Below are 26,450 nucleotides of genomic sequence, written 5' to 3'. Positions count from 1 at the left end.
GCCACTGTTATATCAACTAAGAAGGCACAGTGTCCATATCAAAATTGTTCAATAACATTCTCGACTAATCTCAGCTGCTTAGGTATCATTTGAAATGTATTTTTTTTTATTCATTTTGCTCTTATATTAAACAGGGCACCATTTGAAATGTTTACTTTATCCCATTTCAGATTAATTACACCTGGGATGTAACTTATTCCATGCAGATGATGCAGTGATCTGTTACGGCCTGAATTACCTGTAGAAAATGTTGGAATTGCAGTACATGTGAAAGATTTGATAGCCAATTTTAATGCAACATACTGCAAATGCTGTGAAATGTAAACAGGTCTTACTTCAGTAAGGATTTCACTTGATTGAACACAACATGACGAACGTCTGCGAACACTTCAACTCACACCTGATTGGTTGGTATTTCCGATGACTTTTGGTTAGATCAATATTTCTGCTCAACCCACATTTTGTCATTTGAAATACGACTGTGTTTGTGTACTGTTGTGTTCATGCAAATGACATTCTCACAGTAATATGATAGCTCATTAAAAAGCATTGAAAATATTGAACTATTCTGGTAACATTGCTTCATAAGAATAAAATCTTAAATATAGCCTATATGGTTTGTAGCCACAACTTACTTGTTTCTTATTGTAGTCCTTGACTGCATTCTCATGACCTTCTTCTAACCTTGCGAATGCTATGTTGACCTCTGTAGTCCACCAGATCTGTGTCGTTGCCAAAGCAACCTGAGCAGGGTAATCAGTCAGCCACTGTTCCCTTGGTTTCTCTTCATAGGCTACAACGGATTCTGCAAACGTGGCACGGACTGTGTCTCGCATGGTGTCCATGAGTTTGTTGAGCCATGCTTCCACCTGATGGCCATTAAGGATATAGGAAGTATTTAGAAAACTATTAAAGTAATATTTCTTCTTCATTGCACAGCCGCCATCGGCGCTGTGCATTGTTTTTACCGCGTTCTTTCTTCTTTCTTCTTCTGTCAACATCATAATCAGCCATCGCAGCCACATGCTTTCAGGCATGTTGACCATACTTGGTCAGTAGAACCGTTTGGTGGTGCCACAGATGTCACATGATCAACTTCCGGTCAAATGTCATCCACTTCCGGTCAGTGGCCAAAACTTGGATTTTCACTAAAAATGCTACTCCTCCCACATATTACATAGCATCGTGACGTCACTTGCATGATCTATATTCATTGTCTAAAAGTTATACCACAAAATTGGAATCAAAGGTCATTAAGGGGTCATTTCGGTAAAAGTCTGAAAAATTTGTAAAAATATTCAAAAAATCACTGTCTTTACAAATTACATAGCAGAGAGTAGCCATTAGCACACATGCATCGCTACTAGCCAGGGTCTTTAGGATGCCTACAGTTTTGGGGTCAAAGGTCATTAAGGGGTTACTTCCAGTCAAAAACCAAAATTATCAAAAATGTTTAAAACATTTTTATCTCAAAATGTAAACAGACCAGAGTAATATAATCATCATACATGAATCAGTGTTACCTGTTGTATGCATGGTATTTTTATTTGGGGGGTCAAAGGTCATTAAGGGGTCACTTCCTGTTTTTAGCTAAATAACTTCAAGAATTTTTATCTCGACAACTAAACATAGTAGAATTTTTTAATTAAAATTGGAACAATGCATTTTGTCGGTGTACATAAGGTTTTATTTTCATTGAGGTCAAAGGTCATTAAAGGGGTCAAAAGGTCAATCATAAATTTAAAAAATCAAAATCCATGTATAAGTTCGATTAAGCTGAAATGCACCAGGAATATTCCTTATGACATCCTAAGCACTATGTAATATTTTTGAGGGGTCAATGGTAATTAAGGGATCACTTCCGATTCATTTGTCACTGCTGGCTGTGCATGCTCGCGGTCGCAGGCGAACGCAATCAGATCTCGTTTTATTCTCCACCAACTGATGCACATCAGGTATATGGCTGGTCTTTCCCTGTTTCATGACATACGAGGATGTGCCAAGGTGTCAGGAGGTATTACAAGAAATTATGGTATAGTCTGTATACCTTTCTCGAGTTGGTAAAGTAAAATAAAATCGTGAGATACTGTTAATTTTTGCAAGAATCTGCTACGCTAGCTGGATTCCTTGCATCATTTCCTTTATGAAAATGTATACATTTCTATACTTCTAAAGCAATATCTAAATTACTGATTCGAGAAAGGTATACAGACTATAAGTAACTTGTCACAAATTCTAATATATATTGACAGGTCTCATTTGGGCGAAAAATAGTTATACAAATAGCAAAAGTTAGGGAATAAACCAAAATTTTGATGACGTCCTATAAACGAAAGTGCTTTCTTTTTATGTTGATAATTCTTCACTGCAGATATTTTAACTACTTTTTTAACAAACGTAATCAGACTTTTTAATGCCTCACCCTAACAAATGGAATTTTGTTTTAGTAGGACATTCGCAAACTTTGGTTCATTATCACTTTCACAGTAATCAACTTTTGTACATATTATTGGTTCCTCATAAAAAACTTTTAAATACATAGATACACATAATATATTACCTGGCCCACACACTCGCAGGGTTCCTTGAAGTCAACATACTCGCCCTCACTGCTATACATGCCAAGAGCAACCTTGGTGTCATTTTCTTCTGAATCTTGTTCAAACTTCAACTTAGCCATATTATCAAACAATTTGCCCAAGTGACGTTGAACCTAAAAAAAAAGTAAGCGGATATATGGATGGAGTAACTCAACTAAATATGGGGTGTCATTTAAAAGAGAGGGAAGGGTAGTTTGGTTGACCAATAGTAAATCTACAGATTTATGAGACCTATGTTAACTTAGACAGGCCAGGTGCTAGAACAACACAATTTGTATATTATGCAGGGATATGCAAAGATAACTTCAACCCCTACCTCCAGCACACACCTGCTATGAACAAAAATGTTGACTATTATATGGGATACATGATAGCAGGCTACAAGATTGACATGGTGGTGATAAGTTTCTCACCAGTTAAAAATAATACACTTGCTGTATAATATAAATTACATCTTTTGCAATAAATATGTATGCAATAAGCCTAATCGCTATTGTAACTTCCTGCTTTTTTGGGACACTTTGACCTCTGACATATCGGGGAAATTGCTGTAATTATTATTAATTTATTTATTATTGTCATAATATTATCTCTAAAAATATTTAAATAATTAATTTATTGAATAATAATGGGGTTTTTTTTGGGTTTGTTTTTATTCTTGTAAAACATTTTAGATTATATTTTGCACAAAAACCAATTTTTCTTAATTTTCTCAGTAGGTCAGAGGGCAAAGTGTCCCAAAACTGCAAAAACGGTCTCACAATGCATTGTAAACTTCCAATCCGATTTGGCTTTAATATTCATTTGTCTTACCTTTGATGGGTTGGTTCCATTGGAGAGTATGTCCAGTAGATCAGACGAAGATACAAAATAGAATCTTGGGAAAGCCAAGCGCTTGGTTTCCAGATACTCTGCCAAAGCTTTCTCACATATTGTCAAACTGCAGATGAAAAGTAACAAACCTAAGATGAACAGGATGCTTTTAAACAGTTGGTAGTTAGTGGACTGGTACATCACCTATTTTCTAATGACATCTGATACAAAAATCATCTCATTAACCAATCCAAGCAGTTAAGCAACAAATTTTGCTTTGATAATGAAATTGGTTTAAAATCATTTAACACTTCTTTGTTTCATAAAATGCATATATCTCAGTATTAAATGAGCTTAAAAGTTTGTGCAGAACATAAAGTTACATTACACAAACTAAATTTAAGAAAATAAGACATTTCTACAAGAGTCATCTCAACAAATGTATATAGAATTTTTTGTGAAATCAGTGGCTTATGTCTCCTCCAGGAAATTCTATGTGTTGACAAAAACACACATCCACATCCAAAGACAGTTTATTTTTACATCTTTGCAAAAGATTCATCAAATCTGTAGATGTTACTGACTAGACTGAGCTGAAGACACTTTCTATAGGTAAACTTATATTTATTTAGTTGCCATAGTAACTCCATAAAAATGACCAGAATAGACATTCATGAATCATAACTGTAAAAAAAAAAGGTTTAAGATTTTAAAAATGATCTAAATGAGCTAAATTAGAAGCCAAATATTACCTTTGTTGTAGTGCCTCTAGCTTGTCATGTAACCACTCTTGTTGGTTGCCTCAACAACATTAGGTGTCTTCTCAATGTCATACAACAACTCCTTGAAATCCGTATCGATGTTATCAAATCTCTTGGAATCTTCCGGCAGCTGACTTCGAATATCCTCCGACCCGATGAAGATGCTCTCAAGATGTGACCATGTTCTTTGGACTTCAAACCATATGGAGATGACAGAATCAGCTGTAGACAGCTTTTTCTGCCAACCAGATACTTCTTCCAGGAAATGGGCAATGTATTTGGAGGTCATCAAATTCTGCAGTTGAACCTGGATGCGTTTTGTTATAAAGAAAATAAAAAATAAATGAGTGTGTTGTTGGTCATCTTACTCAGATTGAGATATTGGGCAATTCCAGTTGAAATCCACATACCCCCTATAGAAGACATTACCCTTAATCTCCCACACAGGGAGTGTGAATTTCAAATGGAGTCAGACAAACAGGTAACCCATTTAAAATTCACACTCCCTGTGTGAGAGATTAAGAACATGTCTTCAATAGGATGTGTATGGATTTTTAACTGCTTGCAGTTGAGAAAAAAAAATCACAATATTTCTTTAATTTTTCAATATCTTAAATTCTGAAATATTTCTACAAATGAGTTCAACATATTTTCCACAGGGAACTTACAAAACTCACTGCTTTACTCAGGCAAGACTTTATAATAACTGCTGCCACCCAAAATATTAGGATTAGAGTTTGGATTTAGGGTTAGGGTTACATTTAAAAATTAGGTGTTAGGATTAGGTTTAGGATATGGTTACCAGGTGGTAACTGTAGAAATATCGATAGAAACGATAACAACTGTGGACACGTAATCATACATTGTGTTCATGTCATGTGTTTATTATGGTAAAAGCAATATGGCTGCTTGCATAGTAATGTGATGTTAAAGAGACCTTTGACCTGGTAACTAAGTGTGCACTATTCAATATTCTAAAATTGCTCCACCTGCAAAAGAACTTTACCTGGTTATCCTCGAGTGTCTCTATTAACTCCTCATCTGATTTGAGGAGTGGCACCCCAGTCCTTGGATGTTTCTCATATTCAAATTCCATCCCTGACCACGTAGTGTTTAACTCCTTCAAGACTTTCTCCATGCCCATCTCTTTCACAGCCTTGTCAACGATGCCTCGCACCTCATCCTCAAAGTTGTGCAGGTTGAGTGCGAGTAAATCAGCAAGAGTCGTGGATTCATTCATATCAAACCTCACCTGTAATAGGAATCAATGGTTAGAGGTTAAGGTGGTACTATACCCCCTGATAAATTTTGTGACTAATTTTGCATTTTTCTCAAAAAATAACTACACACTGGTACCAAAATTTATGTATATTATAGGGGCAAAGAATCCAATTACTTCACTGAAATTTCAGTGATTCAAGACAAGTGGTTCATTATATATGTTAAAAATGAGGTACATTCTAACGGTACCTCTTTTCTTATCATAATAACGTGTACACGTATTCAAATTCCATCCCTGACCACGTAGTGAAATCGGAGCATTTTTAATTTTTGGCCCCTGTGTGGCCAAAAAAACTGACCACCGCTCAAAATTTGACCTTTTTGCTTATAACTCAAGAACGGTAAGTCGCAGGTAGGTCAAACTATACTTTTTCTGAATCCTTGCAATGAGAGGAATAACCAGATTTGAGCAACTTTGAAATTTGACCACTGTGTTGACCTTTAACCTTGAATATGGCCGGAGTGCCGGGAAATATTTTTTGATAACATCTTGAATGTGTTATAGGACCATAAAAGGAAGCCAAAAAGTTGGTTTGGTAGAGTCCTGGGGGGATGCACATTAAAACCTGGTAGATACCGGACTATTATGAAAAATCTAAATGTTTTGTTTTGGAACCGAGGAATATCCTGTAGGGCACAGCACCAAATGATATTCCATGTGTGGTTATCTTCAAATGAATATAACTCAAGTTTGGTAAAAGTAAATACAACCATTCTTTTTTTAATTTACAGGTTCAGGTTCTCCTCTTTTCAATGATATTATTATTTTACAGTGGATTTTTTATAGATTTCGTACAAAAGCGCCACAAACGAGAGTATACTTCATTATGAATCAGCCCGTATTGCCTCACTAGCTTATGAACTGATGGAACATGGTGCTTAGAGAAACTTTGTAGTCACCTGCTCCACAGCCGAATGAAATGAATGAAATGAATGATGGCAAATCATACCTTTGTAGCATTCATAAGCTGCTGCCAATGTCTTTCCCTAATGGCAGGGTTCTGCAATTCGCTCACAGCTCTCAGTGACGTCAACATGTTCTTGACGGTGGACTCCAGCCCACCGTACGCATCCCATGCTCTCATCTCTTTGTCCAGGCTCCTGATGTCCTTGGCGAACTTCTTGCAGTCCATGTCCATCTGTTCCACATCGATCGCTTGCCAAAGCGTCTTCTCCCAGTCTTCTATACTGGATTTGACAATGGTGATCATATCCCACAGGATCTTCAGCTGACGAACCTTAAAGATTAAGGAATGTTGAAGATGGTTTGTATTAAATGTGACCAACTTTAACAGGTTTATATAGACAAAGGTCATAGGTCAAATTACAATAGATCAAACAGGACAATACATGTACATTCAGAGTATAAAGGGAGTGGCCACAAGTGGATTTACATCATCCAACTATAGAGGCATCTTTGGAAATTTTCTATTTACAAAAATGACAATAAGCATTAATTTTAAGAAAAGTCCTCAAAATGTTATCTGCCTTAACCCCCTGAGCACTACCTGCCGATCTATCATTGCCTCTGATTGGTCAATTACATGATATCTTCATTTTAATCACCAATCAGAATGGAGCTTTGCAAATAATTCACCCCAATTTTTTTGTGTGGTGAAGTTATTCTATCAATGTTGCTGATTGGTCCAATTGATAATGAAAACTTCTTTTGACCAATAGGCAGGTAGTTCTCATGGGGTTAAACAAACTTACCTCTTTTCTGCAAGCTTTGAGTTGTTTATAGTCGGGCAAGCTGACCTCAAAGAGTGCAGCTGATTCCTTCAGCGACACCATCTCTTCTTCCATCTTTGTAATAAAAGCATGCTGCTTATCGAGACATGGATACGGATTGGTGGAATCAAAGATGAATGGTGCTTTCTTGCGGAATTGCTCCTGAATTCATGCTGCTTGACATCAAATGATGTGCTCTTGCGACGAATGATGGCGACCTCGTTGGCTTGTAAGGGCGCTACTTGTTGTTTGACTGTTACTGAAGCTTTCTTGGTATTGTTCCACTGTTCTGGTAATTCCTGCAAATTATACGACATACTGTTGAATAGCAGTCTAAATGTTTAAAATACTGGCTGGAACAACTTTTGATCGAAATCAAACAATACTGCAATCCCTATAATAAGAATAGGGATGTGCGATAAAATATCGAAATTTACACTTATTTTTGCATTTCAAACCATAGAGGTGGTTGATAGAATGTTAAGGGTATCACAAATGTTGGCATCAATTGAGACAAACCCTTTGTGTATTTGCTGTGAATAAGCCAAATCGGCATTGGAAGTTTGCAATGCATTGTAGGACAGTTTTTGCAGTTTTGGGACACTTTGTCCTTTGACCTTTCAGAAAATTCAGAAATATTGGGTTTTTGTATGCGTACAAAATATAATCTAAAATGTTTTACAATAATTAAAACAAATATAAAAAATATTAGTATTTTATACATTAATTATTTAGTATTTTTAATGATCAACATTACGTCAATAATAAGAAAATTAATAATAATTACGTCAATTTTCTCGATATGTCAGAGGTCAAAGTGTCCCAAAACTGCTCTCAAAAATCGGAAGTTAGAATGGCGATTGGGCTTATTATACTCTCTGCCTCTCCTGCATACTCAATGGGAAATGTAAAAGTAACCAAATTTGCCATTTTCTTATGACCTAAACACATTCCAATTAGCCTAAAATGATGCCAAAACTCCTTGAAAGCAGCAACTTATGGGGTTTTGACACCCTTTTAATTGAGTTGTATGAATATTCCAACATAAAGTACCTAAAATGAAGTGGTAATATGTTGACAAATTTATTTTGATTTATTTTCAAATGTTATTTGGCAAAAACAAGTTTCTTCAATTGGTTTTGACAAATCAAAAACTCTTTTAAAGTCTTTATTTTTGTGGCCTAATAATTGCCAACTCACCTGTAACTGAGTGTGGACCTCCTCTGACATTTCTTGTTCATAAGTCTTCAGCAATTCAATAGTCTGCTTAAGTGGCTCAAACATCTCATCAGTGGAATCCTGTCTGTCCTTGACCGCCAGCAGATGACCCATGCAGTCCACCAGACCATCGTAATCGCCATCCTCAACATCCTGTCTCAAACCTTCATCAGTCACTTTGATGAACTCCTTCAGCTCACTCAAACTGTAAGAAAGGAATAGTTACTAGTAATTGTTTGGTTGATATTTAGCTAAAAATGATGCCCGGCACCCTCTGGAGGATTTTTGTGAATAGGAGGGTACGGGAATGTATGGCTGAAAAGGGTTGAATTACCAGGCTTTTATGTTTGATTGGTTGCAATATTACAAAAATTGGTTTAGAGAAGCGTACATTTTCAAAGTTTTGTGCTAAATTTGGAAATGTGCTTTTTCATTATCGTGTAACAAAATTTATCATAGAAATTTCATAATTTTTCGGCAAAAGAAGCGTAATTTTAGAAATCATTTTAAAATCTAGATAATAATCAGCATATTTTTGGGCCTCTTTACACAGCCGTGACGTTAGTCACGGCTGTGTCTTTTTTCTTACAGGTTCTTTCTTCTTTCTTTCTTCTTCTTCTTTCTGCCGACCACTACATTTGCTCTAGCACTTACATGCTTACACCGATTTTGACCTAACTTGGTCACAACCATCATTGACCATGCCCCTACATGTCATATGAAACTCGTGGGGTCAAAGGTCACGCAGGGGTCATAGGGGTCAAAAACGTGATTTCAACTCAAAATGCTTCTTCTCTAACAGATTACGTAGGAGAGTTACACCACTTGCACACATGCATTGTTATTATCCAGTGTCTATGGGGTCCTCACAGATTTGGGGTCAAAGGTCATTAAGGGGTCACTTCCGGTATAAAACGAAAAAACTTCAAAAATTTTTATTTGCTAAGAAAAACATAGGACAGTAAAGATATGTTCACACATAAATTGTTGTTACCCTGTGTATATGTGGTATTTTTTTATTTAGTGTCAAAGGTCATTAAGTGGCCACTTACGGTATAAAACGAAATAAATTTAAAATGCTTCTTCTCCCACAAATTACGAGGACAGTGACACCACTTGCACACATGAATAGTTATTACCCAGTGTCTATGGGGTCCTCACAGATTTGGGGTCAAAGGTCATTAAGGGGTCACTTCCGTATAAAACGAAATACCTTCAAAATTTTTTTATTAGCTAAGAAAAACAAAGGACAGTAACAGTATGTTCATATATGAATTGTGGTTACCTAGTGTATATGTGGTATTTTTTTATTTTGGGTCAAAGGTCATCAAGGGGTCACTTCCGGCCTGAGACGAAAAATCTTCAAAATGCCCCTTCTGCCACAAGTAACATGGCATAGTGATGCCACATGCAAATGTACATTGACACTAGCCAATGTCTATGGGACTTTCATATATTTTGGGGTCAAAGGTCAATAAGGGGTCACAACACGGCTGTGTTCGTGGTCTTAGACCACAGCTAATTCTTCTTCTTTCTTCTTTCTGCCGACCACTACATTTGCTCTAGCACTTACATACTTACACTGATTTTGACCTAACTTAGTCACAACCATCATTGACCATGCCCCTACATGTCACATGAAACTCATGGGGTCAAAGGTCACGAGGGGTCATAGGGGTCAAAAACGTGATTTCAACTCAAAATGCTTCTTCTCTCACAAATTACGTAGGACAGTGACACCACTTGCACACATGCATTGCCATTATCCAGTGTCTATAGGGTCCTCACAGATTTAGGGTCAAAGGTCATTAAGGGGTCACTTCCGGTATAAAACGAAAAACCTTCAATTTTTTTTATTTGCTAAGAAAAACATAGGACAGTAACGGTATGTTCACACATAAATTGTATTTACCCTGTGTATATGTGGTATTTTTTTTTTTTATTTAGGGTCAAAGGTCATTAAGGGCCACTTCGGTATAAAACGAAATACCTTTAAAATGCTTCTTCTCCCACAAATTACGTATGACAGTGACACCACTTGCACACATGCATTGCTATTACCCAGTGTCTATGGGGTCCTCACAGATTTGGGGTCAAAGGTCATTAAGGGGTCACTTCCGTATAAAACGAAAAACCTTCAACATTTTTTATTTGCTAAGAAAAACATAGGACAGTAACGGTATGTTCACACATGAATTGTGGTTACCCAGTTCATACGTGGTATTTTTTTATTTGGGGTCAAAGGTCATTAAGGGGTCACTTCCGGTATAAAACGAAAAACCGTCAAAATTTTTTATTTGCTAAGAAAAACATAGGACAGTAACGGTATGTTCACACATGAATTGTGGGTACCCAATTCATATGTGGTATTTTTTTATTTGGGGTCAAATGTCATTAAGGGGTCACTTCCGGTCTGAGACGAAAAAACTTCAAAATGCCCTTCTGCCACAAGTAACATAGCAAAGTGGTGCCATGCACCCATGCATTGACTTTAGCCAATGTCTATGGCCGTTTTCATATATTTTGGGGTCAAAGGTCATTAGGGGTAACAACACGGCTGTGTTCGTGGGTTAGACCACAGCTTAGTCTAGTTTTAATTATATTTAGTATAATTTGGGGGGTAAGTTTTTAGAATTCCGCTCCCAGAAGTAGATCCCCACCCAAAATAAAATCAAGCACCCCCACAACAGCCTCTCATATTGACCATTTGAGTGCTGCACTTGATTTTGTTTTTGATTTTGACCATCCTAACCATTAGGTCAGACTCAGATATATAGTGTTCATGACACAAGGGACCTAAAATTGATCCTTGTGGAACATCACTAATCATACCTGTTAGTAACATGGTCTATGAGATGCTGTTTGAACATGAAGCTCCATTTCTTGATGATGTTAAGTAAGGCTTGCTTGAATGGTTTACCATCGACTCGGAACCAGTTATCAAATGTTGCAACTGGTTGTACAGCGTCTACTTCTGTGTAGATTGTCTCATAGGAGTCAACCTGAATAAATAAAACAAATTAATAATTTTGGTTTAAGCTTACTCATAAAATACCATGAGCCACATTATTTTCAGTTTTCTTGAAGTTAAAGGCCATATTATACTAAGCAATCACTGTTTTATAACACAACTTCTACCGCTTATCGGAAAAGTGATTGCCGATATCTGATCAATAAGTCACTAGCATGCCCTAGCATCAAATCACAACCGATTGATTTGATGGCAACTTTTTGGCTATGTTACTAGCTGCAACTGGACACTGGTAGCTACTGTGAAAACGCTAAATGTTAAGCGTTTAATTACTGGCGATTATCGCTCGCTGTGACTGATAGTATGATATGCCCTTAGAAATGAAATAGCAACATTTGCACAGTATTTTTTGTGGGATCTGAGAGCACACACAAGTCACACAAAATTGCATTCTAAATACCTGTCCTTCTGATATCAAATAATTTTGATTTTTTGAAATTTTTGCTATAATACAAATTTTATGGCAAATTATTAAAAATTGATATTTTTGGACATTTAACAGTCCTCAAAGTAAAATTAACATCATTGAAGTATTGAAGATATACATTGTTTTCCCCCAAAAGACCTCAAATTTGTATGTCCTTTGGAAAAAAAAATGCAAATTATTATTTTCAATACGAAAGGTCAAAATTGTCACATTCCACTGCAGACGATATGTTTCAAAATTTCTTTTAAAAATTAAATTAAGAATTGTACATTTTCATGATCATATTTGGAATCCACAGCATGAAAAAATGCATTAAAATGAAAATATCTCAAATCTTGGATGTTGAAGCCTACGCCTAGCATGCAGAGCATTAAATCACACATTCTTTCCACTCACCTGTTCCTTGAACTGATCCAGTGTAGGCGGACACTCAGGAACTCCTTCCTCAGCGTGGGCTTCAATCTCCTCTGTCGTCAACACATGATTATAGAGCAAGAATTGACGCATAAATTCCTTCCTGTCATCCACCCACAGATAGGCGTAGTTGTCAAAGGAATTACGGTATTCTTGGGCTTTGCTCATGATGGTCTGCACACGGTCCATCAGTTCTTGACGCATCTCAGAGAGTTCCATCATTTCCTCAAGGTCAGTCTGTCAAAATATGGTGATGAATGGGGGAAAATTTTAGAGCATGTTTCATAAATTTACTGCCCATGGTGGTCTAATTTACCCCCTGGGGTATTCAAGTTAGGATAGGGGTGTGCTGCTGAGAATTTGAGAGTGGACTCATCAATATACCAATTTTCAAAAAATTTGGACCCATCGATATACCAAAAGTCAAAATTTTCAGCCAAATTTAACACAAATTTTCTTATAGTTTTTACAACATTTTCCCAAAATCTTGCGAGAAATGTCAAAAATTTTGGCACAATGAGGTAAAATTAGGATATTTTCCAAAAAAAATTCACAAGAAAATTTGGAAAAAAAGACCCATCCATATACCAAAATTGGCCTAGAAAAGGGGCCATTGATATACCAAAAGGCTGAGAGTGCTACCCATGTTTGCAACATGTCCCCTATATATGGTAATTTGTACGAGTACCCCCTGGGAATTTACCCCATTCTGGATGCAACTCAGTAAGTACAATGGGCTATCACAGTTGAAATCCATAAACCTATGGAACACATGCCCTTACTAATCTCCCATACAGGGAGTGTGAATTTCAAATCGGATTATCTGAATGGGTGATTTAACACAAATTTTCTTACTAGTTTTTACAACATTTTCCCAAAATCTTGGAGAAATGTCAACAATTTTGGCACAATGAGGTAAAATTAGGATATTTTCCAAAAAATTAAAAAAAGAAAATCTTGAAAAAAAGACCCATCCCTATACCAAAATTGGCCTAGAAAAAGGGCCATTGATATGTCCCCTATATATGTAGTACATATTTTGTACTGAGTACTCCCCTGGGAATTTACCCCATTCTGGATGCAACTCAGTAAATACAATGGGCTATTGCAGTTGAAATCCATAAACCTATGGAACACATGCCCTTACTAATCTCCCATACAGGGAGTGTGAATTTCAAACCGGATTATCTGAATGGGTGACTTCATTTAAAATCTACACCCCCTGTGTAGGAGATTATGGTCATTTCTGTCAAAGGGGTTGTATGGATTTCAACGGGAATGATCCAATAGGCCAAAAGCCATAGGAGCAAGTATATAGCGTGCCATTTTTGTGTGCATTTTCTCATTACAACAAACAACAAGTTTTCCATTTTCCACTGCTATTCTCAGTTCTCCCGAGATTTTCTGATCAAATGGTTTTCTTTCTTGTGCCTTTGTTCTTTGTCTTGATGTTTTGTCGCCTGAAAAAAAGCTGCTGAATTTGTCACATTGAGTCATGCAATACATCAAGTTATAAACAGGGTCTTCATTTTTCCAAACAGGATCCAGTAGTATGTATGAGCTAAATTACACGCACTGTCTTTCAGGGCCAACAATCAAAGACAACTAACTTTAAGTTAAGAAATATTGCTTAATCGTGAGTTGATTTGTTTCCCCAACCCTGAAAGAAATATGTTACTTCACTTCAAATTGTTCAAATTGTCAAAAAATATATTCTCTTCCCTCTCACCTGATAATGTTGTGTGCCATTGTGTTCTGCCAGTCTCTTCACCAACGACGCCATCTTGTAGATGTCGCTAATAAGCATCTCAACTAAATCATACAAACCATCAGAGACTCCATAATCCAATGATGGTACAAACGTCATATCTGGTACCTGACAATAAAATAAAATAATAATTGGTGTGAAGAATGTGATCAAGTTTATATGAGTGTATTATAACTGATGATATACAGACGTTGACTAATAACTGGCCAAGTCCTGGCATCATCTGTTACTGAGGGCCAATAGAGGCCGTCAGCGTGACATCATATGCCGCCATCTTGTGGGTACACGCTGTGATGGTCGTTCGATCTCCATGCGTGAACAGCAAAATCACCGCATTGATGCGCAATAACAGCGGCGTGACAAGCTACGCCCTGCGCGTAGTGTCCAACGCATGAACACACAGATCATTTGTACCCACAAGATGGCGAAAGGCTGACAGCCTCTATTGTTCAAAGCAGTGTGAAGGACAACACAAATACCACATATTTTTCCATTTCTATTGCATCATGGGAAGGTACACAATGCTGGCAATGATTTGTAGACACACAAGATCGAAAGATAGGCCCTTGTGACTATGCGATAATTCTCAGCATACAAAGCACATGGACTTTGCCTGTTGTCTATGGATTCTATGATCTTGAGAGGTCACAAGATCCAATACAAGATTCATAAAAAACAAACAGAACAAATAGGAAACATTTTGGGAATTTTTCTCAAATGATCAACTCAATTCTCTTTTGGTAAACTTCATGTTTCTCACATGCACCTGGTGGTAGACATTAAAGGATCAGGGAAAAACAAATTGAAAAGTTCCTTTGACAATTGACAAGTTGTCCATAGCAGAATTATTTGTTTTTATATTAATTTGACATTCTTGCATCATACCTGCAATTCCATCCTTGCTTCAAACAATGGAATCCTACAAACTTTGGGATCTGTGTTTTCCAGCAAGTAGTGCAGACTACAATAGATACAGTTGAAGAAGCCATCGACCACCATATCATCCAGGTAATCCACATAGGCTTTCCATGTGTCAGTAGATTCATCCGTTTTAAACAGTCCCATGTTTTCCTGTTGATGTGATTGTAAAAGAAAAAAGAAACCATGTGTCAAAGGTCATGATATTGGTTTAAATAAAATATTTAATTTGCAAATCATACACAGAAAAACCCTATATATCATTTGAAATTTACTTGCACACTATGCATGATATTGCAATAACCACAAATACATCAAAATACTCTTGATTTCAGAAAATTGAGGAACAAATTTGCCCAAATAAAGAGTCTGCAAGACTTGGACAAATTTGACATGTTGTTCACAATAAAAACACTGACAGTTAAGTCCAATTTTGATTTTTATACGCTGATATTCCTATACACAGTCTGCATGTATAAGGCCTAAGAAAATTGTTTGATTGGCGCAACATAATAAAAAATGAGGGTAGGTAGGTAGGGTTTTTTTTTTTTTTACTTTTAAAGCTGTAAATTGTATTTGATAAAGGCCTTGGAAATTTTTTCTTCTTTTTTTTAAAGTTAATTTAATTCTTTTTTTAGGGTTGGGCCTACTTTTAAGGTCGGTCGGGTTACGCCAATCCTGTGCCTAATGAGTTGAAAATTACTCAAATTTGATTTCACATGGCTACCTACCTCGGCAAGTCCATGTATCTTCACGCCAGAAGAAGTTATCTCCCCATATCGTTTGTTCAATCGTTCTTTCCTGTCGTCCAATCCCAGTAAGGCATTCTCCTTCATCTCCTTCCTCTCAAACAATGACTTCTGAGCCCACGTCTCCATGATCTTCTTAATCATATCCACATTATCTTTAGCCTGCTGGACCCTCTTCTCCAAATCTCGCACCTGATCCCGTATCTGTTGAATGTAATCCCACACGCCGTCGCCGTTCCAGTTGAGATCTTTTCTGCCCTTTCCAGGTTTCTATCTATGTCCTCTAACTGTCCCTCTATAAGGGGAAATTCTACTTCTAAGACAGTTGTGCGTATTTTGTTGTACCAAGCGACTGTCAGGTCTAGGTTGGCAACGTATTTGCGTAGTGTTTCATGTTTTGCGTAGATTGTGTTGGCGCTTTCAGGTATATCTTCCTCTGACCTTATAAGAAGGTATTTGACCTCACGAAGAACAGCTACCAACTATGGAATGAGAACAAGTAAAAATACATCATTTGGTAAATTAGTCTGCATTATGGTTATGGTCAAATCATTTGGATCACTGAAGTTATGCTCACTTGGCGTGAGTTTAAGAACATAAAGCCAAAGTTAAAAACTTTAAAGAACAAGAGGAACCTAAGTCACCTATATCAGACCATGCAATAACATAATTAATGGGAAGGATGCAAAGATCCTTGACATAGAGCACAGTAAAAATACTCGAGAGGCTGTATAAGCAATGGAAAACAGGAGAAGGAAAAATACCTTCCAACAGAAACTTAACCCTAACAGGATGGTATACTACAAAATACTACTTTATATATGCGCTGTTCGTGCATGCATCTCACATGGTGTGATGACGCAATCACCCTAAGTGATATATAGGCACGGTTTCGCTGGCATGCCTGGCATGCGAGGGGTCTTGGGTTCGAATCCCACCCAGAGCAAACAACATCTTTCCTTCTTTTATCTCTTTATTCCTTCCTTCTTTCCCTTCCCGTTGCCAAAAAGCCCTTAGGCGGTTAGGGTTAAGGAAAACACTTATCTGCCAAACCACCTATATGATCCACTTTTAAAGAATTAAAAGGAATAATAATTGCAACTGGGAAAGTGGATCAGTGGATCATTCTGATGAAGTCATCCAACATTTTGAACAGGCAGATTGCTGCTGGGACAGGCAAAATTAAGACCTTTGACAGGTGCTAAATTCTAAAAATAATGCTTGAATAAGTTCTGTGTCAAACAAGACCAGCCTAATAAATTAATAGATATTTGAAATGACTGAATCTCCAAAGGGAAAGAGGTCTGGTTTATATTTTCGAGGTCAAATTTTGGACAGGCAGTTTTGGTGAAAATGACAGGCACTTGTCAAACAAATAAGACAGTAAGGAATCAAATCAACATTGGTTTTTAACAAACAAACTTTGTTTATTCTATCATTATACATTCCTTTGACTATTTGATTTGAGTGTCTTTATTAGCATGACAACATACCTTGGGGTCAAAGTTGACAGAGATAAGTTTGGTTTCCTCATTTCTAGTGATCAGTGGAAAATTGAGCGTTGTTGAGCAAGTTTCGTCTACAGAAGCAACCCATTCCTTGTACACATTCTCTTCATATCTGATAAAGAATAAGTAATGAAGTAGTTATATACATGTACGTACTAGAAGATATTTGCAACAAAAGCAATTCTTGCACCATTACTCAATGAGGAAATTTGCTTACCTGAGCAAATTTAGATGATAAATTGCACATAAAATTTATTACCTATTATCAACACACACAACATCAAGTTTTAATTCAGAAACTTTTTCCTGAAACACTTAACATACTCTGTTTGTACATTCATAGAAAGACCTTTCAATGAGTTAGGTATAAAACTTCATAGTACTCTACAACTTGTGGTCAAATTCTAAGCTATAAATTTATTGATTGGAGCTTAATGAACCGTGCCAATGGGCTATTCCATTTAAAATCCACACTACCCCTGTGGAAGATTTTGGAAATATCTGCCACAGGGGAGTATGAATTTCAAATGCAATGAGCACATTAGGCAGCTCCATTTCAATTTCATACACCCTCTGAGAAAGATTCAACCTGAATCTTCCACAAAGAGAGGGTGAGTTTCAAATGGAGCTGCTAATGTGTAAATTTCATTTGAAATTCATACTCCCCTGTGCAAGATATTTCCAAAATCTTCCACAGGGGTAGTGTGGATTTTAAATGGAATAGCCCAATGGATATTAGAGCATTAAGTCTCATATACATGTAATGTAATATATTTCATTTGAACTTACTTGGATAACAGTGCCATCATCTGCTCATACTTGGCAAATATGTTCTTTGCTGCTTCTGTCTGCATCACTCTGCAAATAGAATTATAAGGTTGAAGTCATTTAAAAGCTGCACACAAGGCTACGGCAAGAACTCTCTCCTTATTAGAGTTGCCAGCTTTACACATACAGATCTTATGATAGAAATTCAACTATGGTTTGTATTTAACATACACATATGTGATGCGATCAAGCAAAATCAGTCGGAACTCGAAATTATTGATTTTGAGATATAGCCAAACAAAGGAAATATTTCCTTTTGTTTCTTCTTGTTTTGGAAACTCTTTAATTACTCATATCTTTAGAACTGGTTGTTCAATTTCAATGGGGATTCTGCAAAATCCAGCTTTGTATATGTAAATGCTTTTAACTATCCTGTAAGAAACTGAAAACTTATTATTGCCGAGTTCCGACTGATTTTGCTTGATCGCATCACATATGTCATTACATGTACATTTCATTCAAATACAGTGCACTCTCTTTAATACAGACCTTTTTATACAGATCTCTGTTATATGGATCAAAACATACTTTTAACATCTTTCTTCCTTAATTTTCTATGCAAAAAGCCAATCTTTTGTTATCAATGTCAAATTATATATAATTATGTTAACCAGGTGTTCCCCTTAAGCAGCCATTGCTTAGTCCCATCATGACTGGTTAAAAACACTAAGCTTGCTGTTACCATACATGTACAATAGTATTTTGAAAGTAGCATTGTGTATTTTACTAAACTTTTTTTTGTCATGTGATCATATTTGTGAGTGGACACTATGAATGAGCCGTAAACTCTGCAATTTGCATTCTGAGTTACAGTGTAAAAATGTATGTGAAGGTCGTATTCATAGGTATGTCAATAAGGTGCGACAAGTATCTCATCAAACACCATTAAACCAATCAATAATCCTATTGCTGAAGAGGATAATAAGCTTCTACCTATTTCTATAGAATAGTTCTGGTCTTTGTTTGCTTTGGCTAAATCCTGTTCAAGTGGTGGATAACAAAGCATTGTATGTATAACCAACAATTAACAAATGAGAGGACATTCCTAAACCTCACTGACTTGGGGATGATTTGAAATGACCGCCAATTATGACTGTTTGATATTAATTACCAGAAATGTGGAAAAAGAGACACATGTAGAACCGAAAAAAGCTACAATTTTGTTGAGGGAACAGAGTTCAACAAACCATAACCCAGCTTCTGGATATCATTTGAAGTCAAATGATATACCATTTTAAAGCTTATGATATATATTTTCTAAACACGAAATAAAACAAAATTGACCGGGGCCAACTTTACGGCTGATTCGTGGTGTCCAATCACATTTTGTAAGTCATGTTGGGTTTGTTATATAGTTGGTAAACACTTTGAGCAACCAATTTAAATTATTTTTTATAAATTATCTAAAACCATAGATACTGAAGATGTAATGTGTAGTTGTACATTTTATGCAATGTAACAAGAATGGTCTTTTAAAAGGACAGAATGGATAATTCAAAAGTTTAGAAAAGAAGTTAAACATTTTAAAAAAATGATGTAAATCACACAGACACTTTACCTTTTGATCGCTGTCCTGTATCACAGGGAATCATGGGTAATATGGTGAGGAGAAAGCATGCAATTACAAGAAAGAATGTTATGAAAGGAAAGAAAACATTAAATATAATGAATCATGCATATGGTTAAAGTAATATTCTATAGAGTTTTCTACAAAAGAAGGGTTCTACAATGGAGATTAAGACCCAGATCAAGTACTCCAAATGTTCAATGATACATCATGTAGGTAAGCCTGCTTTCTATCAGGGCACATTAGGCCTATACCGTATAGATTTGCCTAATGGCACTATAGGCTCCTTGACATAACTAGAATTTTAGGCACAAACTAAAAGTGCCCTCCCATAAAAATCCCACCAGCAAATAATTGCATGTCCCTTAATTCTTGTTGGGATTTTCAGAGGAGGGACCTTTCTATTTGTACATGAAATTAATTCCAAGGCAAAGGAGCCCATGTGCGCCATTAGGTGAACCTTTACGGTAAAAGCTTAGCAGCTCTATAAATTGTATTTTTCTCTGTCTGGAAGCACTAATCTGTGTCTTTGCTGAGATTACATTATCCAATGGAGGCCTACATGCAGCCCAATAAGGAGCCTATTGAATATCCTGATATCTAGAGAGGAAACAAAATGGTAGATTCAAGTGGCTGGAGCAGATATTGCAGTAATATTGGGCTTGTCTAGTCTATTTGATATCCATACACCCCCTATGGAAGACATGACATTAATCTTCCACACAGGGCGTGTGAATTTCAAATGGGGTTACCTGAATGGTAACTCCATTTGAAATCTACACTCACATTGTGAAAGAATAAGGTTATATCGTCCATATAGGGGGTGTATGGATTTGAACTGTAATAGCCAATTTATTCTTTTACCCTCCCAGCCCATTATTGAAAATCATGCACTTTGATTTGTCAAAACGCATCATGTGAGAGTATATATATGTGACATGATCAAGGGGAATGAGTCACATGTCGACCTTGGTCGAAAATGAGTTTTACATATGTTTCTAAAGAAGACATTTAGAGCTTTTAGAAACTAAAAACCTCATGTTGATACGACTTTTCTTTGCAAGGTTACATCAATTTATCAATCGCTAAAAACAATATAAAACAAAAGAATTTGAACACTTTCTTTCCCAATATCTCAAAATCAATATTAGCGACATCCGACTCATTCCCTTGATCATGTCACATATATTTGAAATAATGTACATTATATTATAGGCCTATTTGAAATAACATGCATATGGAACGTATAGCAAAGTGTGCACATTCTATGCAGAACATCATGCAAGGTTATGTGTACAATTTCCCGTGATATGTGCTGTCACTTGTGCTGTGGATAACACATTCATGCTTTACCTTGATGTAAACAACTTAAAATATTTGGGCAAACAAATATTTTCTTTTTTAAATCACACTATTTTTGCAGCTAAAGAATTAAAATAACAGTTGCTGCCTAATCCTTTACAACCAAATAATGTGTCCTTGGCAGTAAAAATGTTTAAATAATGGGTTTGATGCGTTACTTAAGTTTTTAGTGCCTCCGACACATTATTTGGGTGTAAAGTATACAGCATTACCCTTCTTTTAGATAGCAATTTGCTGTTGTAGTAACATCATTATGATGTGTGCATAATGTAATCCTTTGAAAATCACACTATTGTGACAATGAACTTCAAAGCACTAACACACTGCAAAGAATATAGTGATAATATAACAATTCTGCATTCACAGCACTTTCAAAGGTAAATGTATGATACTCATATTAATGGTATCAAAAATGTGAAGTAAAATACTTGGTGTCCAAAAAAGGCTAACCTCAAAAAATTCGACAACATTTTTTAGCTCCTTTTGTACATAATAACTGTTTTATTGCTGTATTATGTTAGCCATTCTTTTTGTTAGTCATTCTTTTTGTTAGTCATTCTTTTGAAACTATATGACTAAATACTTCCAAGATATGGGTTCGAACATGGGTCTTTTATGGATTACCTTTGGATTATGGGCAGCAGGATCTTAGCTAGAAATTTAGATTTGCCTGTCATTTAAAAAAAAAATGCCTGTCCTAACTTAACCTGTCAAACAAAACAAATAATCACAGACTTCTTGCACCTATTGTGGGCATAAAGAATCAAAAGTTTGGTTGTTTTGTCTTTGGGGTTTTTTTTAATCTGGTCCAAAAAGTCCAGTAGACATTTCAAAAGCTTTATTTACAATTTGGCAGCTATAAAAGGCATTAATGTTACCCTTACAAGGAGCAAACTTCCTGTCCAAAATGACTGCCAGACAGATAGCTAGCTAAGGCTCTGATAGTTTGCAATTCTCCTTGTAAGAAAATGCCGATAAGTGGGAGGGGGGTGGCTACTGGACTGGGTATCAAAGTGACAAAAAAGTAATACATTTAAGTTAACTGTTTCTTGAAAAAATTTCCCATATTGAAATCACAAACAAGCAAAAAATCAAAAAACAATCAAAATGTTTTTTTCTACTGAAGTCCCATTGTAAACAACTTTTTCTGCAAGTTAATGGCTCATCTCCAGCATTGACTGCTCACCTTCAAATGTTAACCATGGTGTCCAAATTCAGCAGCCTCGCTCATGCCAGAGTTATCAATATGTGCATACTTTAGTGCAAATATTAGATTCTGCTTTTTTGCTCGCCGTTAGAATACTTTGTTAGCACATTCATGAACTATTCCAAAAATGCCTCTGATTTTGATTAATTTCAGGGTGTTCTGGTTCAGTATACTGATTGGGCTATTCCATTTAAAATCCACACTACCTCTGTGGAAGAACTTGGGAATATCTTCCACAGGGGGTGTATGAATTTCAAATTGAATGAATGCATTAGGCAGCTCCATTTGAATCTCATACATCCTCTGAGAAAGATTCAACCTGAATCTTCCACAGAGGGAGGGTGAGTTTTAAATAGGAATGGTTAATGTGTCAATTCCATTTAAAAATCATACTCCCCCTATGGAAGATATTCCAAAACCTTCCACAGAGGTAGTGTGGATTTTAAATGGAATAGCCCATTGTTTCTTGAAATGAGTATTTTCAGGAACAATTAGCTAACATAACACAGACACACAACATGGGCCAAAGTTTTTTTAAAACTTATCAACACACTTGTTTGAACCTTTTCTGTGTGTGACGCATGCCCCAACTAAAATTGAATGCATCAAAAGTGCCCCAATATTTTCATGGCAAAAATGAAATGCGACTACATCTGGCCCAATGTGGTGACAATCTAGAATGATATTTAATGGAATATATAAGCGGAAAATATAACATATGTGATGTGATCAAGCACAATCAGTCGAAAGTCGGATATACTGATTTTCAGATATAGCCAAACAAAGACAATCATTTCTTTTGTTGCATATTCTTTTAAAACACTTCAACTGTTCATATCTTTGGAACTAAATGTTTAATTTCAATGGGGATTTCTGCAAACTATAGCTTTGCAAATGCTTTATACAATCATGTAAATATTCGAAAATTGAATATGCTTCAAACTGATTTTGCTTGATCACACCACATATGTGAAATCAAAGTTAAAAAATAATCAAAGATAGGGGGCATACATTATACACTCAACAATGGCTCTCAGGTGTGACCAGATTGTGGTCCGATTCAGGCCCATCACAAAAAAAAAATTCTTATTCCAAGGATTGAATCTATTCTAGAAGTAAAAACCCCAAAGTACCATGTTTTTGTTCATATCACCAATAAGGAAATATATTGCAGGCCTAAAATGAGAAAAATATGAGCTTTCACCTTTAAATCTGGTCAAGCACCTTTAACAAAAGTGACCAAGCAATATGAGCCAATTCACAAGCAGTCAACAAACACTTTCAGGGATGTGATTCAAAGCTTGTGAAATATCCAGGAAAAATAAATTGCATAAATTTTGGCCACAAAAAATCCAGACAAATCACACCCCTGCACTTTCCTAGAGGTTGACAACATTAGAAGTATAATCCCTGGAGTGCATGTGAACATTTGTATAATACTGCACACATGTTTTGGCCTAGCAGTTTGTTCAGTGCATAGGGGACAATGACAGGCCCTCTGATATTACAAAATCCACCAGTCCTCAGCGCAAGCGCCTCGTTGGCCGCTTCGTGGCCAATGCACGCGAAGGAACTAGAACTAGTTCTAGTTTTGGCCCTGTCCTGAAACTTTTGTTTTGTTTTAGTTTTTTGGTATTTTTTTCCTTTTTAGTGATAAAGGGTTCATTTGCTTGAATACAAATTAATACTAAAACTACTGACAACTAATACTAACATAGTTCACTACTTTATGTGTAATGTTGATCATATGCAGTTTTAATATAAGGATATAGTTTAATAAACTACTATGCAGCTGAGAAAATAGATCAGGAATAAGGATAAAATAAGTGAAATGTTATAATGAAAAATATAATTTTTTGTTAATATATATATATGAAAAATATAATTTTTTGTTAATATATATATATGAAAAATATATATACACAAGAAGACCATTGATTATATACCCAGCAAACACTAAATGTTTTACAGAAAATGTTTAAATGTCTGGTTATATAAAGGGTATAAAACGTTTTAATAAGCCTCAAGAACATTTTTAAAAACTTACTGCAAAATACTATAACATAATGTCATTTAAGTGTTGACAAAAATTTTTGCAAAATGTTTGCCAAAAAATATTTTACAATAACATTTTGATAATATTTATAAAATGTTGTTGTAGTGTTTTTTTATATAAAACATTTTTAGGACCTTAATTAGGCATGTTCATAAAATTTTGAAATTTAATAAATTCATCTAAAATTGCTTTCATTAAAAAGAGAATCATTTAACGTAAAAATGAGGGTCAATCATGTATGTAGGCCTATAATTGGCAATGTTATGAGGAAAAGTATGCTCGCCTGAATGTCCCAAAATGGGCCAAATTGTGTGTCCCAGCATTATCAATGGCTTCCTATGTCATAACATGTGTGTATGTACTTTATGGCTAAATTTTTGAGCACGAAGGGCCATTTTACAAAACTTTCAAATGTTTCATGAAATGTAGCGTTCATTACTTGATAGTATCAAATATTATTCCAATGCATATTTGCTAAAAATCATGCTACATTGGAGTTTTGAGGGTCAAAATCCAAATTTTCTTCATTTTCCTATTGGATTACACAGTTAAGACAGGATCTTGGTGCACAAGTAAGCTTAATGAAGCCTGCCCTCACATGTTCAAAATGTGATCATGTCTACCTTAATATAACCAGACAACCCAACATATTATTAAAAAATTTTGACCATAACCAAAACCTGATAATAACAAGTTTATAACGTTTTAAAAACATTTTTGTGTTTGCTGGGTAGGGTATGAATTACACATCGTCGTTGGGCAGAAAAAAACCTCCTATGTACTTGTGGCCCTGAACATATTTAAAACAAAATTGCCAACCGGTTACATAGGAGGTTTTGTGTTAAACATGTTCAGGGGCCAATGACACATAGGAGGTTTTCCCTGCCCAATGACGACATGTTGGTAATAAATATTGGTTATATAAAAGGAGATCATATATTGTGTGTTCAATCTATTCTACCAATAAGACTTTAAAACCGAGTACTAAAGCACTGTCATACTTACGGATGTTCAATATACTTAAAGTGTGACATAGGCCTTTCAATACGTGCCCTGAGTTGTTGTGACCATTTGAGGGCGCCCGCTATCTCTGGCATGTTCTTGTTGAGTGGCGGTTTGCCTTCCGTTTCTTTTCGTAGTTCCATCTGTTTGTCGTAGATCATCTTCGCATCATCTATATCAACACTGAAGAGTTTTATAACTGTAGGATAGTTGTATTCAAAATCTGCCTTGATGACTTCACGATCCAACATAGGGCTGTAGCAATCCAAGAGCTATGATATAGACAAACATAGTGACAAGAAACTTTCTAAATTTATCTTTTTTTATTCATCTACACTGCAGTAACCATAAATTTACTGCTGGGGAACAGGGTGATTTTATGAAGAGTTTATGTTCCAAATGTTTTTTATTACAAACGGTTGTTTGTCTGAACACGCTTTTATATGCCATGGACTAATGCTCCTTCGGAATAATTACTTTTCGTAGTAGAGACCCTTATACATTTTTGGACTTATGCTCTGTCAAAAAAATCTTTTGGAGAAACAAACTTTTAGAAAAATAATCTTTCAGAGCAAACAATAACCATGTGGAGCAATGGCCGCAGTGTTTGTACAACGATCCTAAATGCCTTTTGGGCAAATGATCATTTGGAGAAAAAGCCTTTGGGTCCGTATGCACAAAACAAGTTGGACCAGGTCTGTCTTTAGACCTGGTCTAACTATGGAGATAAGTCCTAAGGAGAAGGAACTTTTTGGTATTTACATACCTTATCCTATGTTATTGGAAATCCTGTAAAAGGACAAACAAATGTAGCTTTATATTAGATGGCTGCAGTTTAATTTTTGGACTTTGCCAGGAGTAAAGGAGGAAAAGAAATGATCCCTCCTAAGTCTAACTTCCAAAGCTACTCCAGATCTAAAGTTAGACCTGGTCTAACATGTTTTGCAACAAACAGACAAACAAATACATAATCATACCTGGAAAATACTTTCTAGTCCCCCGCAGTCATCAAATCCCTGGCATATGATAGACCCTAACCTGCGATCAAGATCCAGGACTTGTCCCTCAAACACCTCATAGTCATCTAAAAACTCCTGCAGTAAAGAATGGGAAAAAATCAAAGTAAACCATTATTACAAAACTATGTCGAGCATCGTCTGGCAGATCGATATTATTTTAAACCACCTGTTAAAATCATCTGGGGATTAC

The 26,450-nt window shown here is 36.0% G+C and overlaps 1 pseudogene; it reads right to left on the bottom strand.

Moving 5' to 3' along the window:
* Nucleotides 1-26,450, bottom strand: part of LOC140150483 (dynein beta chain, ciliary-like) — an 88,341-nt pseudogene that overhangs the window by 49,866 nt on the left and 12,025 nt on the right.

Source organism: Amphiura filiformis, chromosome 4 (genome assembly GCF_039555335.1).
Source record: "Amphiura filiformis chromosome 4, Afil_fr2py, whole genome shotgun sequence".
In the NCBI taxonomy this organism is placed as follows: domain Eukaryota; kingdom Metazoa; phylum Echinodermata; class Ophiuroidea; order Amphilepidida; family Amphiuridae; genus Amphiura; species Amphiura filiformis.
Note: the sequence above shows the minus strand (reverse complement) of the source record. Positions and strands in the feature narration are given on the sequence as shown.